This window comes from Excalfactoria chinensis, chromosome 4 (assembly GCF_039878825.1).
Source record: "Excalfactoria chinensis isolate bCotChi1 chromosome 4, bCotChi1.hap2, whole genome shotgun sequence".
Taxonomy (NCBI): domain Eukaryota; kingdom Metazoa; phylum Chordata; class Aves; order Galliformes; family Phasianidae; genus Excalfactoria; species Excalfactoria chinensis.
The window spans coordinates 13443921-13458469 of NC_092828.1; the positions used below are offsets into that span (position 1 = coordinate 13443921).

The window sequence follows — 14549 nt, forward strand, 5'->3', positions numbered from 1 at the left end:
GAAGAATGCTCTTCTTTTTACAAAGTTTCAAAAGGTTATAGCATTTCCAAAGTAAAGAGATTCCTCCAGACTGCTAAATTTGACAACCTAACATATGTCCAGCCTTTCTGCAAGCCTCACACAGCATGTCATCCTTCCATGAAGGAAGAGGCAAGTGGCACAAGCGAACTTTAAGCAAGCACAGTGTGAGCAGATGGTGTTAATTCCAGAGTCAAGTCATGTTCCTAAACTTGGTTCATATCAGGAGGGACGAACACAGAGGATAGCTGGGTCAGTTTGAAGTGTTATTTCCTAGAGATGGTTCATTCAATCAGGGATGAACCCTTCTGTTTTAGTTTGAAACACTGAGTTTAACTAAACCAGAGTTAAAGTCTGCCACAACTGAGTTCAAATCAAAGCTAGAAGAGGAGTTTGTTCTATCAATGAGACAGCCAGTTTCATATTGACTTTTACATACCAAATCCTCACAGTCAACAAAAACATGAAGAATCTGGGGAGAGAAAGAAAAATGAAGTTAGCATCTTAAAAGACTAATGGGTTCACACTTCATCTGACAGGAGAAAGAACTTCTGAATGTTGTTAAATGCAGAAAATAGCTTGTGAGTGGGCATTTCTTGGACATCCTTTATCTAGGAGGTTTAAAATTTGCCAGAGAAGTCACTAGTCAAGAGAGAACTCTTCTACTTTTTTCTAAAATCTACTGATTTTTACCTGAGAAGGTAAGCCTCCAAACTAGGTTGGCTGTACAAGCTCTCATGATGACGAGAAGTGTCCCCAGAGGTAATCCATCCCTACTCAAGACTTTGGCTGGATCTACTCCTCAAAAAGCTTCTGTTTCTTTCTGCTGACTCTGGAAAGGAACCACAGTACTGTGTCACTCTAGAGTTTATTGCATGGCCAAAGCAAAAAGTAAGTATATTTTACCATCGATGGAAAGTCTCTATTCTAATTAATAAATCAGACTTTCAGAAATAGTTTCCCTTCTACTACGTTCTCAGCTGAAACCTAGTATACATCTGAGCTGAACTTCACAGCTTGAATCTTTGACAGCTTCTCTTCCATTGTAAGTTTGTACAGCACCAAACGCACTGCTACCAGACAAATAAAAAGAATAATAAAACTCAATCATGCTTGTATATATAGAAGGCCAATCAATGTAAACACAGGGTTTCTCTGAACAGGAGAAAAGCGGAAGCCAGATGGCATGAAATCATTGATAGCTGTTTCATAAACTTTTCCTGCAATCAAATCTAATTGAAATAACACTAGATTGTAGGCTTTAGCAGGTGGGCAGCACACACAGCTGTTTCTGCTAGATGTTTTCCAAAGAATACATACATAAAACATTTCACTGGGACTGACATACGGGAAAAAAGGTTAGCCCAGATGGGATGCTCTTTTACAGAGCATTATTTTACTGACAGATTTCTGAAGCTTGCCACTTTAAAAATATGAAAAGGAGCATTTCTCTGATATTGTTGAACCGAAAACTGTCATATATAATGTGGTTGGGAGCTATGGCTTGGTCATGCAGTGTCTTCAACTCTGATTTATATTTTGAGGACAGGCAGAGCACAGAAGAACCTCCTAGTGTCCAGTTCATTGCTTTGCACTGAGGTAGGATGAATATAACTGAATCATTTCACTTTCAACATTTGTTTGCATTGAAAATGAAAACTCAGAGAAAATGTGAAGAAAGCAGGGAAAAATGGAAAAGATCAACTTATGTGGATCAAATGAGAGCCTCTGGGAAGGAAAGTGAACTGAAGTGAACTATATAGGTCATTCTAGCTAAGTGACAGAGTAAAGTTGCTACTCTTCACCAATAATTTTCCACACATCTCACAATCATTATAAAAATATGCTACATAAAGACAAACGTTTTACTTTTTTTCTGTTGCTATTTGCATCAGAACCTGTGTTTTCACACTTCAGTCTTAAGGATAAGAATCTGTCACCCTCTCAGTAAGAGCAATCCAGAGAAAGATAGCATAAATGAGTAGCAGGATTACATGCAAAATATACTATCTAATAATAATGATCGGTTGGACTACGGGAGTCTTTGTGGAAACTCCTTTGAAAACGTTCATTCTGAGGTTGATAGCAGCCAATCTTCCCTTCCTGCCCAGGATATTAGAAACATATACTGGTAGTATATTAGTCAAGCCAGGAACTGAGAAAGGAAGAGAAAACATCATTATATCACTGCACAAAACCCTGGTTTTAAATGCTAGGCATGACTGTGGATGACCCAGCTTAGAAAGGATAAGGTACAATGAAGGGCAGAGAGGAAAAGGTTTGAAATGGGCTCTGTCCAAAGAGATATTAAACAGAATAGCACTTTTCAACACAGGGGAAAAACAAACAAAAAACAAAAAACAAAAAACAGTTTAAAAGAGATTGTGAGTTATAAAATGATGAACGGCAAGAGGAAAGGGAGGGAATGATGGCTATTATATCTCATAAGACAAGAACATGGAGGCACCAAATGAGGCTATCAGACTGCAGGCTTTACAGAAAAAGTATGTCTTCACGTAATGCGCAGCCTGTAAATGCCAGTCCAGCAGGATGCTGTGGAAGCAAAAATTATAAATGAGTTCAAGAAACAACTCCTTGAGAGAAACTCAAGGAGTAAGTGTCTGCTGTGTGCTGATAAAGATAGGAGTGTAGATCAGGATGTCAAATGGTGTCCCATGAATGCCACCAAGGGACAGAGACACAGTGCCTCGCAGACCCTTGCTTTTCCTTATGCTGTTGCAAAGATAACCTTTAGGTTTCTTCAGAAATCAGGTGCAGTCTTGCAGTGAAAAAAGCATTCTCCTTGGAGAGGGAGCAGGAAGAAGTCAGCAGTGTACCAAGCAGCATGAGTAATTGTGCAAAGGGTAGTGAGAATTGGCCCTGGGGTGATATGACTCTGCAAGGAATAAATCAGTATGAAGCAAATTATTTTAAAGGCACCCATTTCAGCTCTGTGATAGACAAACCAGGAATACTCAGAAAGTATCAGTGACAAAAGATCCGAAAGAGGCAGTTGATTTCCTGCAGGGAAGATAACAAAGTGTTTACAAAGACGCAAAACAGTAAATCATCAAAGCGTTCTCTTGAAAATATTTCAGAAGTAATGTTCATTCCTACTTTTATATGGAGACACAATAAAGATAGGAAAAAGATACAGCCCTTGCCTTTAAGGGCATTTGGACTGAAGCAGACATAGCATGTCAAGTAACAACATCAGAAAAACAAGGAGAGAAAGAGGAAGGACTGCAGAAGAAACATGGTATGAGGATTATATGTAAATTTATAGTGTTGTTTTGGACTGTGAGGGAGAATCTTCATATGCTTGTTTATTGACTTGTTCTCTATCTCTTTACTTGCCTTAAACTGAAGTAATTATTCCAGGCTTCTTATTGCATCTATTTTGAGTGCAGTCTTACAAAGGTTGAGTATGGGAATGGATGTGTGGGAGGCAAAAGAGTGAAGACAAAAGGAGAAGTGAAGATAAAGAACAACAGATCTTACATTGTTTGAGGGGGACTTCATACAGATCCTTGGATCACTTTTAATAATAGTAGCTGTTTCTCACGTGGAGATTTTCAGGCATAGATTGTAAAGTGTTTTAAATTGAAGACTGTGTAATTTTCCTGAATTCATAGCTGGAGAAATGATTCTCTCAAGGCCACTCAGCAGAAAAGAAATGTACTGTGCTCAAGCAGAGTACTCACAGTCCACGAATGCTACTGCCATGATGCCCATGAGCCACACTTGTTGGCTTAGACTTGTCACTTGAGACATGGAGGTGATGTATTAGGAATGAATTAATCAACTTTCTTCTATATAAAATATATGTTGGAATACCATATCAAATTATTTGTAGGGAGAATTGACCTTGGTGGATACATTTACACCATGCAGGGATTTACTAGGGGAAACAAGGTTTTAAGCTCTCTTCAGTGCCTTATTATGAGTTGATGATATAAAATGGGTACCCAGACATGTAATATTATCTCAGCAAGACTGAAGACATATTAAGATGTACATACAATGCCTGTTCTGGACCACAGCCAGGCCACCTTATGGCCATTCTGACAATGATTTGCAATATATCCAGAGAAGATAGCTGATCCCCAAAGTCCAGAAGTTTAGTAGGTTGTTTGGATTGGACACCTTGAATGTAAGGGAGAGCAGAAGAATGCTATGCTCATGAATTGTATGCAAAGCCATCTCTCAGTGTTATACATGTACTTGCAAGTTGTTGAACATGATTTTTTGGCAGGTATTTTACATATGCAGATTCTGTTGACTCCTAAAACATACAGAATGGTTCCAGACCTAAAACTGTTCTCTGAATTATTTTGTATATTAGTGTTATCATTACATGATCGTTTGAATGAGTATAGAAGCAGTTCAGTTGAACACAATACCTATTAGCACTATTTTTGTAAAAAAAAAGTTAAAATTTTAATTACAGGTGTAGCTCAGTAATTATTTATTTTTTTCAAATAATGGTGAAAAAGCTATGATTATAATATTTAATTGCTATCACAGAAATGTTATTTATTTTACCAGCAAGTTAATATAATTAGTCTTTCATATGTCCTTCCTTGTAATTAACACAATTGCATTATGATCTCAAAGTGTAGCACCCTCACAGAAGAGATAACAGTTTTATGTAGCTGTACCATGTACATTTAATAATATTGTCGTAATTCATTCCTATCCTGCAACAGAATTTCTGCTTGCCTGGTTCATTGCAAAGTCCACTCAACAGCTGCCCTGCAGATGCAGGCACATGGATATCTGCAATTGCTGTGTCCCAGAATAGCCTGGTCTTCCATACCTTGGAAGATGTTTGTGTCTGGTTTTCAGAATGAAATCTTGCCTACTTTAGACCTATCAGCTTTAAATGAACAGATCTACAAGCAGCAAACATTAAGTTACATTACTTATACAACAAATTGATTTAATTGATTTTATTGGTTGCAGTAACAATTTAAATGTTTCTTTCTTTTTACTGCTGATGCTACTCTCATAATGGAGCAGTTTATTAGAGGGTGTCTTTTTGTAAATGTGAAATATCAATGGCTTGAAACCTTTTGAATTACATTTGCTTCAACATCTTGTACTAGAAGCAGGAATTTTCTAAGCCAAGAATCACATGAAATCGTTTTGAATAACTATGTAACATCACCATCATCATCATCATTATCATCATCATCATCATTCACTGCTAATGAGAAAGCAAGTGGATGCAGCACCATACCATAAACATGAAAAGAGCAAAGTGTAGGACACCTATTGTACGGAGCAACAATGATATTCCCTCTGTGCTTATCAAAAGGTAATTCTAATGTGTTGACTAATGAATTCCACCCCAACTGTGCATGATCTTATAATTATATGGTTCAGATTCCACATGCACTAATCAAAGAGTTTCTGATGTCAAATTTTACAGTGATTCAGACCACAACTATCTGGAGTATTTACCTAAAATCAGTTGTATTGAGTGTTCAGTGGATTGACCTTCACTTGTTGAACTGGATGTCTGAATACATACAGGATCATTCCCAAACTCACCTTTAAGCAGATCTTGGTGCTAGTTTGGTAAATAAAAATCATACTGTGGAAAGAAATTGATGTATTTGGAATTAGTGTATTGATTTCTTCTAGAAATCATTATTTAACATATGGTGTCAGTGGCACAAGACCTTATTTCATCACATGCAATGTATAATCTAAAGAGAAAGAAATCCAATGAATCAACCCCCAAGAGCTAACAGCCAGTAAACTGCACTATATGAAAATATTCCCAGTCAATTGCCATCTTTTTCTGTAAAAGCTATGGATTATTACATACTTCTGGATTCTTGTCTTACTATTTTGTTTCCAGCAAAAGCTCTCTCCTTGTAAGAAAATACACAAGAAAATACAGGAACAATACATATCTCTGCATCAGCCATTTAGCTGTTAACAAACAGAGATAATGGCCAGTGGGAATGTAAAAGCTAGACTATTTGGCTGCTCTGACAAATGAAATCCAGGAGTAATGAGTCACACTAGATGTGATCCTTTAAAAAGAAACATTGGCAAACTCTCAGATTTTAAAATAACTTTGCTGAGATCAAGTGGTGCTGTCTTCAGCCACGATGAAAAAGCTAAAAATGAGCATCTGACTGTGCAGATAATTCCAGCAGCCTGGCAGCATTCGTTTGCAAAGCAGCCCAGTCTGATAAGATGCTCCCACTGATGCTAATGAGAGTTGGACAGTGTGGATACATATTGCATAATCACCACATGCACAGCACCTTCGCCGGCTGTGGTTATCAGCTCAGAGAGGTGATAATGTGTGAGTCTATGAGGCAGCTTCTGCCTGGGTTTTGTTTTGCTCAGCAGCGCTGGGCAGACTGCAAAAGTGCTCATTTTCCTGAAGAAGAAAGGCCATCTGAATGCAAACCAAACCCAACCACCACTCCGCAAGTTTGCAAAACAATATTTAATGTGAGGCAGTTGCTGGAGGAAATGCTATTTTTCATTTCTGTGCACTTTACTGACAGCTCATCCCCAGGTTGTCTGTGATTCAGGTGCATCTAAAAAAAATATTAGAATAGTATAATATTTGTCTGCAAAAGTTGTGAATGCAGAAGTTCACAGTCAGAGAAATACCTGCTTAGCTTCCTGGACCAGCAAGAATATCTCAAAGAAACGAAGTTCAGGGCTGTAGGAAAAAAAAAAAAAGTCCACCTGTCATACCATATATCTTTTAGGCTTTGAGGAACCACACATTAATCAATGAGAGCAAGGCAGTGAGCAGATAAAAATAGGGTGAAAAATCCCAGACACATTCCCATTTCGTCACAGTGGATTTTTTACAAAGTTCTCTTCAGACAGACTTTCTTCTGGCTCCCAACTGAATGATCATTGCTGGATGAAACCAAAGTTTGCACTTCATTGCTCTGCTTCAGCAGTGTGCAATGCAAACCACTAACACTGCTGTCTGAAATCATGTTATGAGGCAACAGAGAATTCTTCAAATGCTTAAATTAAAATTGCAGCTGTTCACGGTTTTTCAGTATTATATATATATTTTTTTCTATCAGTGAAGAAATTGTAGTCCTGCAATAGCGCTGCGCAGTGTTGTGTAAATTATTGGTATTTTACAGATACGTCACACTACAGAGACTGATTTGGGATACACAGAAGTGAATGATGTATAAAATGCAAAGCAGAAATGTCACTGATCACTGATATAACTGCTATAGTCAGGAGTAGGCAAAGATTCCATTTTACTGGCAGCCAAGTTTGCAATACTTCCATTTTATCTAGGCTACTAGTGCTTTCTCAGCAGAAAATTCACATTAAATAACATTAAGCAGAGAAGAGAGCACGCGGTAGTGCGGTTCTGTGTAAAGGTTTTATCACTGGGATACTGGGATGCCTTAGCCATTTATTAGTTGGAATAAGGCAGACTTTTCAGAGGGAAATAAATGATGGCAGAAATACTATTCTTAAAATACACTTACACTGTTTCTGTCATAAATATTTCTCTAGATTCCTTTATTATTATAGATCACAAAAGAAGAAACCAATGCATAGTCAGCACAGTAGGGAGACTGCCTGTAAAGGATCTGTTTCAACCCTGCTGGAATCACTGGAGATCGTCCTTTGATTTCATAGATTTTCACATTTAATTTTAATTCATTAATATTTTTTTATTTTTTTTTTTATTATTTTTTTTTTAACAGACTGGGACATTATGTGGCTATAAAGAGTCCTCTGCATCCTTTTGTAAAGGCAGGGTAACCCCCCTGAGTGCCCATAAAGATAGCAGTATGATCAGAGTGAAGGTTTTAATGGCAGATCAGAGGCATCTCCTGTATCTCTAACAGAGATGTTACCTGTTGCCCACAGAGGGGATAGAGGATACACTTCCATAATGAGTGTTCTTTTGTTTGCTGGATACAGATACCTTTTGGTAATCGTTACTCAGCTGACTGGATTGTGAGAGATGTCCCCAGAGAAACAGATGGCAGACTGAAGGCAAGGAAAGGATGAAATGATCAAAAGCTCAAATCCATCAAGCATATATGAAGTTTTTAACATACATTTATAATTAATCAGGAAGAAATGGATAAAGGTATCCTGTGATATGTCAGGCACGTGTTGAAGGAGATAGATCTTTTGTTTTGGCCAAAAGCTTGATGGGAATGAAGATATTTCATTGTGTTTTAAGTACAGAAATATTAAAAATCCAGTGTAAGGCTGTCTCAGCTAATGGAATACAAGTATAGTTAAATGTGAATGTAATCCTGGACGTACAGAAAACAAGAATGGAAAATAACTCAAGGAGTCATCCACTCTTTTGTCTACTCTGAGACTGGATGAGCTATTGTTATGCAATCATGAAAGGAATTTGTGCAAACTGCTGTTAAAAATTTCTCAGGTAGTGTTTCCAGTGCTGTCCTGAACACTTCTCCAGAGCTTCATTATCCTTCTTTGTTTTTATCCTTTCTTGTGCCTGCATTTGCCTTACTATAACTCAAGAGCATCTGTTCCAATCTGACAGGCAGACAAAAGGAAGGGCTGGTTCTCTTCCTCATTTAAGGTGTCTGTTATGTAAAATTTTTCTTCTCTTTATTGAACCAAAAATATCGAACACCTTAATTTTTCCCCCAGTTTTCCATCCTTAATCTTCATCATTTTCACTGCTGTCCTTTGCTGTCTTTCTAGCAAAAGATCCAGTACCAAGATAGCCACAGGACATGCTGAAGAAATAACATTACTCCAAAATAATAGTTACAACTGCTACTTAATGAGTACACCCACATGCACTTGTTTGCCTTTTTAAAAACTTTTCTTTTTTCCTTCTGGTGACTCACTTTAAATCCCAGTTTCTTTCTGCAGATCTGTTGCCTTACTCTTCTGCTTTTCTGCAGTTCTTTTTTTTTTCCCTGCTAAAAGGCAGACAGAACTTTTCTGCAATGAATTCCATTCTATTTTTCCAGGCTACATCTTCAATTTATCAACTGTTGTAATTGCAATCTTGTCTTCTTGTACACATGTTGCCCAGATGGCGAACTTAATATGTGTGTTCTCCACCTTGTCTTGCAAATCACAAACAGAAGCACTGCATAGTTTTCAGGACAATTCCTGTAAACACCCACTCAGTTCATCCCTCAAAGTTAATAACATATTAAATAACACCTACTCATTTAACATGCTTAGTTCCACTGAGTAATGCACTCATCTAATAATTGTTTTCATATAGTCCATATTTCCTAAGTTTATGTATGATGGTTCAGCTGTGTATTTAATTCAATATATGAGACATCTATTGATTTTCTACCTAAACAGAAAGGCTGTTATCTCACCATTGTACAATTACTCCTTTAAAGTTCATGCTTCATTGCAAAATATGTATGTGATTAAGTTTCTGTTCTGAGATAACCTCTAGAATAGCAGTCTATGAGAAAGTGGGTACATATCTAAATCTGTTGTTTACTCCCCTGTACTCCTGCTTTCAGAATAATCGCTAACACTGACTTGTACTGTCTTTCCTCATCATGAAACACACTTTCTTCTTGTTAGAGGATGTACCTTCTTAGTATGTCTTGGGCAGCACAGTGTTAGAAGATCACACACTGTTCTGGAAGACTCCTAGAAGACCATCACCTAGAGAAAGTGAGCTAAGTGCTAGATTTAGTATCATGCACTGATCCAGCTTAGCTTTATAAAAATGATGACAGATGCTCAAAGATTAAGTATGAATAGTTCCCTGGAAAATACTCTCTCTACAATGCTTTCTAAATACAGATCAGTGCTAAAAGTCCACAGCAGCCAAAGTCCCTAATTCTTAGGCACAGCACCATAAGCTATCATAGCTTATGAAGAGAAAATCTGGAAGCAGGAAAAGAGTGATGTTTTTCAGTCGTACAGTTCATTCAGGTGAGTGAAAGTCCAAATGGTTGAAACAGAAAGAAAGAACAGTAAGAACATTTGTACTTTTGATACACCTCCAACAGCTGGCCACAGCTGTGTTTTCCCTCTGTTGCCTATCAGGTGCTGGAGCAGGTATACTTGTAATATCTTTAGGGAGTTTCTACCCCAAATCAACCATTTATAACAGGAGTCCATATTTTTATCTTTGAAGTTGGGTCCTTAAGGCTCTTAAAAACATCATGGAGTATTTGGGGATATCTGTAAGTGAGGAAACATTTTTGGTGATTCCTCCTTACATCCTAGGAACAGCAAAATGACATGAAGAAGCAGTGAATATCTGTTTAGAGGACACGCCCTAAGAAGGATGGGTGCTCTACCTCTGTCTTTGCCCAAGTGCCAAGAGCTCTAGAGTTGGATCAGCAGGTTTTTACTGGTGTCCCTTCACACCTTCCCTGGATGCTTTTTCTTGAGTCATCACTGTTCTTCACTATGGTTTACGTCACTTCAGCTCTGCTCATCATCTGTAGAGGCTTTGATCTACTCCTAATCTCAGCAATAAGAAATATTTTCCATTTTTAACACAGCAACAAGAACAAAGACTTTGCAGAAGGGCTATTCTTATGGTTGGATGAAACTCCCTTTCTCATCCACACTTTCCCTCAAACACAGGCTGCCACATTTCCCAAAGTAAGCTCTTCAGCTGAGGTACGTTTTATATTTGTCTCTTTATTTATTACTAAAGATGCACAGTAGTGTGTAATAAGGAATACAATTTTCAGGTTACAAAAGAAAGAAAGAAAGAAAAAGTGGCTTTGTACATCCTGAGATATAACTACTCTATGTGAATAGTGAGAAATAGAAATGCAGAAATGTCTGAAAAATATTTGCAGTCATCTGTAACATTGCATCCATGTAACAGATACAAATCAGCCTGCATTTCAGAAAAACTCACTATTTTCCCTTGTATTTGATACTCAGCTCTTTCACTTGCTCAGTGCTTCTGACTAAAGTTGGTTTTCTTTCCATAGTTCTTTTCCAAAGTTATTTCCTACTCTTCTGAACTGAAAATAGTGCAAAAAGTTGTAAGATTTGGAGTCTGTCCAACATGTCTAACCAACACATACTTTGAATGAAATTTCTATTGAATTACTTCTTTTTCATGAGCAGATTAAGCTTGCACCTAAGCAAACTTTTTTTTGGAAAGTACGGGAAGTGGCCATTGCTGAAAATGCCAATATTTCATGGACAAACAGAAGCCATAGAAGTGAAGATATTTTGATTTGGGGGAACTAAAGTGTTTTCACAGCCTTTCCTCATACCTTTCCTTCTCGTCTGGAAGCTGGACAGGTTAGCTAAACAAAGTCACCTCGCTGCAGCTCCCTCAGATTTTGAAGCTCGCCAGCTGGGCAGAGGAACCATATCCTCTTGGGCATCAGAGATGATTCCATTCAACAGCCCAGAGAGGGAGTGAAGCAAAATCTGTCACAAAACAGAAATGGTACTACACTGTGATTTCACTGTCAAATATTCTTTTTTCTTAAACAAGCAAAATCTTCATTTTCCAAAGAAAATGTCAATAACTATAAAGAGGAGAACCTCCTCTTTTTGCTAAGCCTAATGGTAATTATGACCACATACCAAGAGGTTCCTAAAGAAGGGTAATGGTGTCCCTCCTCCACACATTTGATGTGTTTTAGATCCATTACACACTTCTACACATAATGAAGGTGGTCTATAAATTTCACTGGTTGAAAGTTGGTCAGTATGACACTGATGGTTCTGATCTACCTTTTGTTGATAGGAAAGATATTCTTGATTTGCCTTAGTTGTTCCATGAGAGAAAATATACTGAAATCAGAAGTAGCGCTGTTATTGCTGGTTAGTTTACCACCAGCAAGGCATCTCTGAATAGATATATTAAATATCCTCACTATATCTAGGAATAATATAGGTCAAAACTGCTTTCTATATATCTGCTGTTGACTCTTGTAGGATCATGGCCAGCAGTGGTAGATTTTAATATTCAATGGACCAACCTGAGAAGTGAACTTATGCTGCAGTAATATTAGACTATTGTTCAAAAATGGGAAAAATAAATGTAGAGGCTCTGGTATTAGAAGGCAGGGAGTGTGTTTGGGAGAGTTTGTTGTTTTTTCCTTTTAGCCAGTTACAAACTCTTTGCACTTTAGGAACTGCAATCAAACTTTACTGCTCTCAGTCCTTTCCCAAATGATTCTTCACTGCAGCAATACAAGATACATTTTTCAGTTTTGTTTTAGGCTGACAAGGTCTTTTTGCTCTTGACAGCTGATGACATATATAATAACAACAACAAATCTCTAAGACAATTCTCCCACACTCTCTGGTTTACTGACCAGCCCTTGAGAAATGCAGGAGAAGAGTCAAGAATATAAAATGGTTTGACCACATAGCAGCAGCCCTAGATCCATTTGATTCTGGGACTTTTTTAGTGCATCCCTATCTGGGGTTTACTCATGTCCTGCAATACCAGGAAAGACTCCCTCCAAATTTTTAATATACACAGGCTATCCAGTTTGCTGGGACCTTGGAAAATAGATGGATCACAGGAGAGGAGATTTTGATGATAGCCTCCTTTTGGGGAATGAAAGGACCACGAAGACTTCCACTTTATGTTCTGAAGAATCCTACAGGAAAGAAAATAGTGAAAAATAATTACTAAGTCCTCTTGTGCCCAAAGTTCCTTTGCATAAAATTTAGAAGTGTTATTTATGGCTCCCTCCTCTCCAGATGATGTATTTATGTTCCCTGGGTCTTTCAGCTGGCACTGTTTGCTATCTTGCTTGAGGTTATATCAACAGTCTGATAGAGAAATGCATGCCAGTAAGTGTCAATGCCTCTTCTTGGCAACGTATTCAGGTTTCCTAAGGACCAAGTCATCTCACAAACTCTAGTTGCTGTTATTTTGGGACTTGCCATTGCATTAAAAAGGTTCTAACACAGAACTAGATGCAGCTGAAAGCAGAAAATGAAAGAATATACTTTGTGGTATACCTTCCTTATTAAGGATGGTGAACATCTGAAGTGAAGTGAGGAATTTTTTTTTTTTGGCAAAGAAAGGATCATAAGCTGTTCAGTTAAAAATTTATCACATTACAGCTTCTCAGTCTGCAGCATGTTAAGAGTTCTGGGTAGTGTAGTCTAAAAAGTAAAGTCTTGGGCTAATTTTAAAACTTCTTGCAGAGAACACTGTAAAAACTACTTCTAAATTCTGCCATATGAAGAGGTTAAAAGAGAAGGTGCATCCTGTGTAGCAGCTGTTGGGTATCACAGAAGTCCCTTCTGGTTTGTACTGGCAAAGAGTGCAAGGCCTCATATAGAACATAACAGAGAATGAGAACCCATTCAAGTTTCTTTTTGATAAATTCCTTAAGATGCAAGAAAAGTTTAACATTTCCAGTCATGGACATAGAAAAATTATAGTGAATATCTGAAAGAAATGTTAAGAAAAATCTATTTTCCTGATATATGTTGCTTCCCACACTAAAGATGGTTTTAAAGTTCTAAAAGATTTTTACCAGATCCAAGACAAACATTGTTACATGACCTCAACTGAAAACATTTGCTTGCCAGGTAACTTCAGCCTACTCGTGAATGTAAATTGCAACGGTTTGAAACAAAGATGCCGCTAACTGTAAGTTTTGTTTCATGATGGGTCAATGCCCTGGGATTTTTTTAAGTGCCAAAAAAATAATTTGAAGAGCAGCAGCACTGTCATTTTATATTAAATATCTGCAACAGGTTTAGCAGCTGAAACTCATGGGATTATCCAGCTTTACAATCCCTGCTGAGTAAGCTGAGCTACGAGAGAGCTTTGTTTCTGATGGAAAAGGTGCCACCACAGCCCTGCAAATCAAACACATTAGGATTTATGTTCTTGCCTCTAAGCTAAATGGTCACTTGCTGCACTATATAAACAGAAAAGAAAATACTCTTTTGGCAGATGCCCTGACCTGCATGAGCAGAAGGCTACATAAAAGCTTCTGAGAAAGACCTGATTAAGGCTGATCACAGAGAAATTTTCCCTTGGAGACTGTAGGTGTCAGCAGTTTTGGATAATCTCTGTCATGTTAGAGGCATTTGTATTGTATTTGTGATCTGCATCGTTTAATACAACATTAAAAATGAAAGTACTATCTAAGTAGCTACCATTCTACATCTGATATCTCCATCTTGCTGCAGATATTTAAAAACTATTAACAAAAATGGTAAATGTTGGGTTTTTTGTTGTTGTTTTTGTGGGTTTTTTGTTGTTGTTGTTTATTTGGTTTTTTTTTTGTTTGTTTGTTTGTTTTTTGTTTTGGATATATGAAATGGGAGTACAAAAGTGTGGAGTCTGAAAAAAACAAAAAAACCAAGGAAGACTCAGATAGATTCAGGGGGGGGGGGAGGGGGTGTGTGGGGGTGGTGGTGGAAATAAAGAAGTGTTTTTGTAGTTGAGTGATACACAGGAGCATAGGCTTTTGTCAAATTGTCTGCTGATCTCTTTCACTCTTCCCAGAGCTCATAAAAGTCTATGCAATATGACCTGAGTTATGGAATGGAACATACACTTATTAAATTTGCAGCTGACATGA

At 37.6% G+C, this 14549-nt stretch overlaps 1 long non-coding RNA gene across 1 annotated transcript; it reads right to left on the reverse strand.

Moving 5' to 3' along the window:
* Positions 1-309: 309 nt before the first annotated feature.
* LOC140251005 (uncharacterized) lies at positions 310-5617 on the reverse strand. The gene is made up of 3 exons (XR_011903355.1): positions 5575-5617; positions 712-850; positions 310-490 (listed from the first exon to the last, which is right to left on the reverse strand). It is a non-coding gene; the product is annotated as an uncharacterized lncRNA (long non-coding RNA).
* Between the last annotated feature and the right edge of the window lie 8932 nt (positions 5618-14549).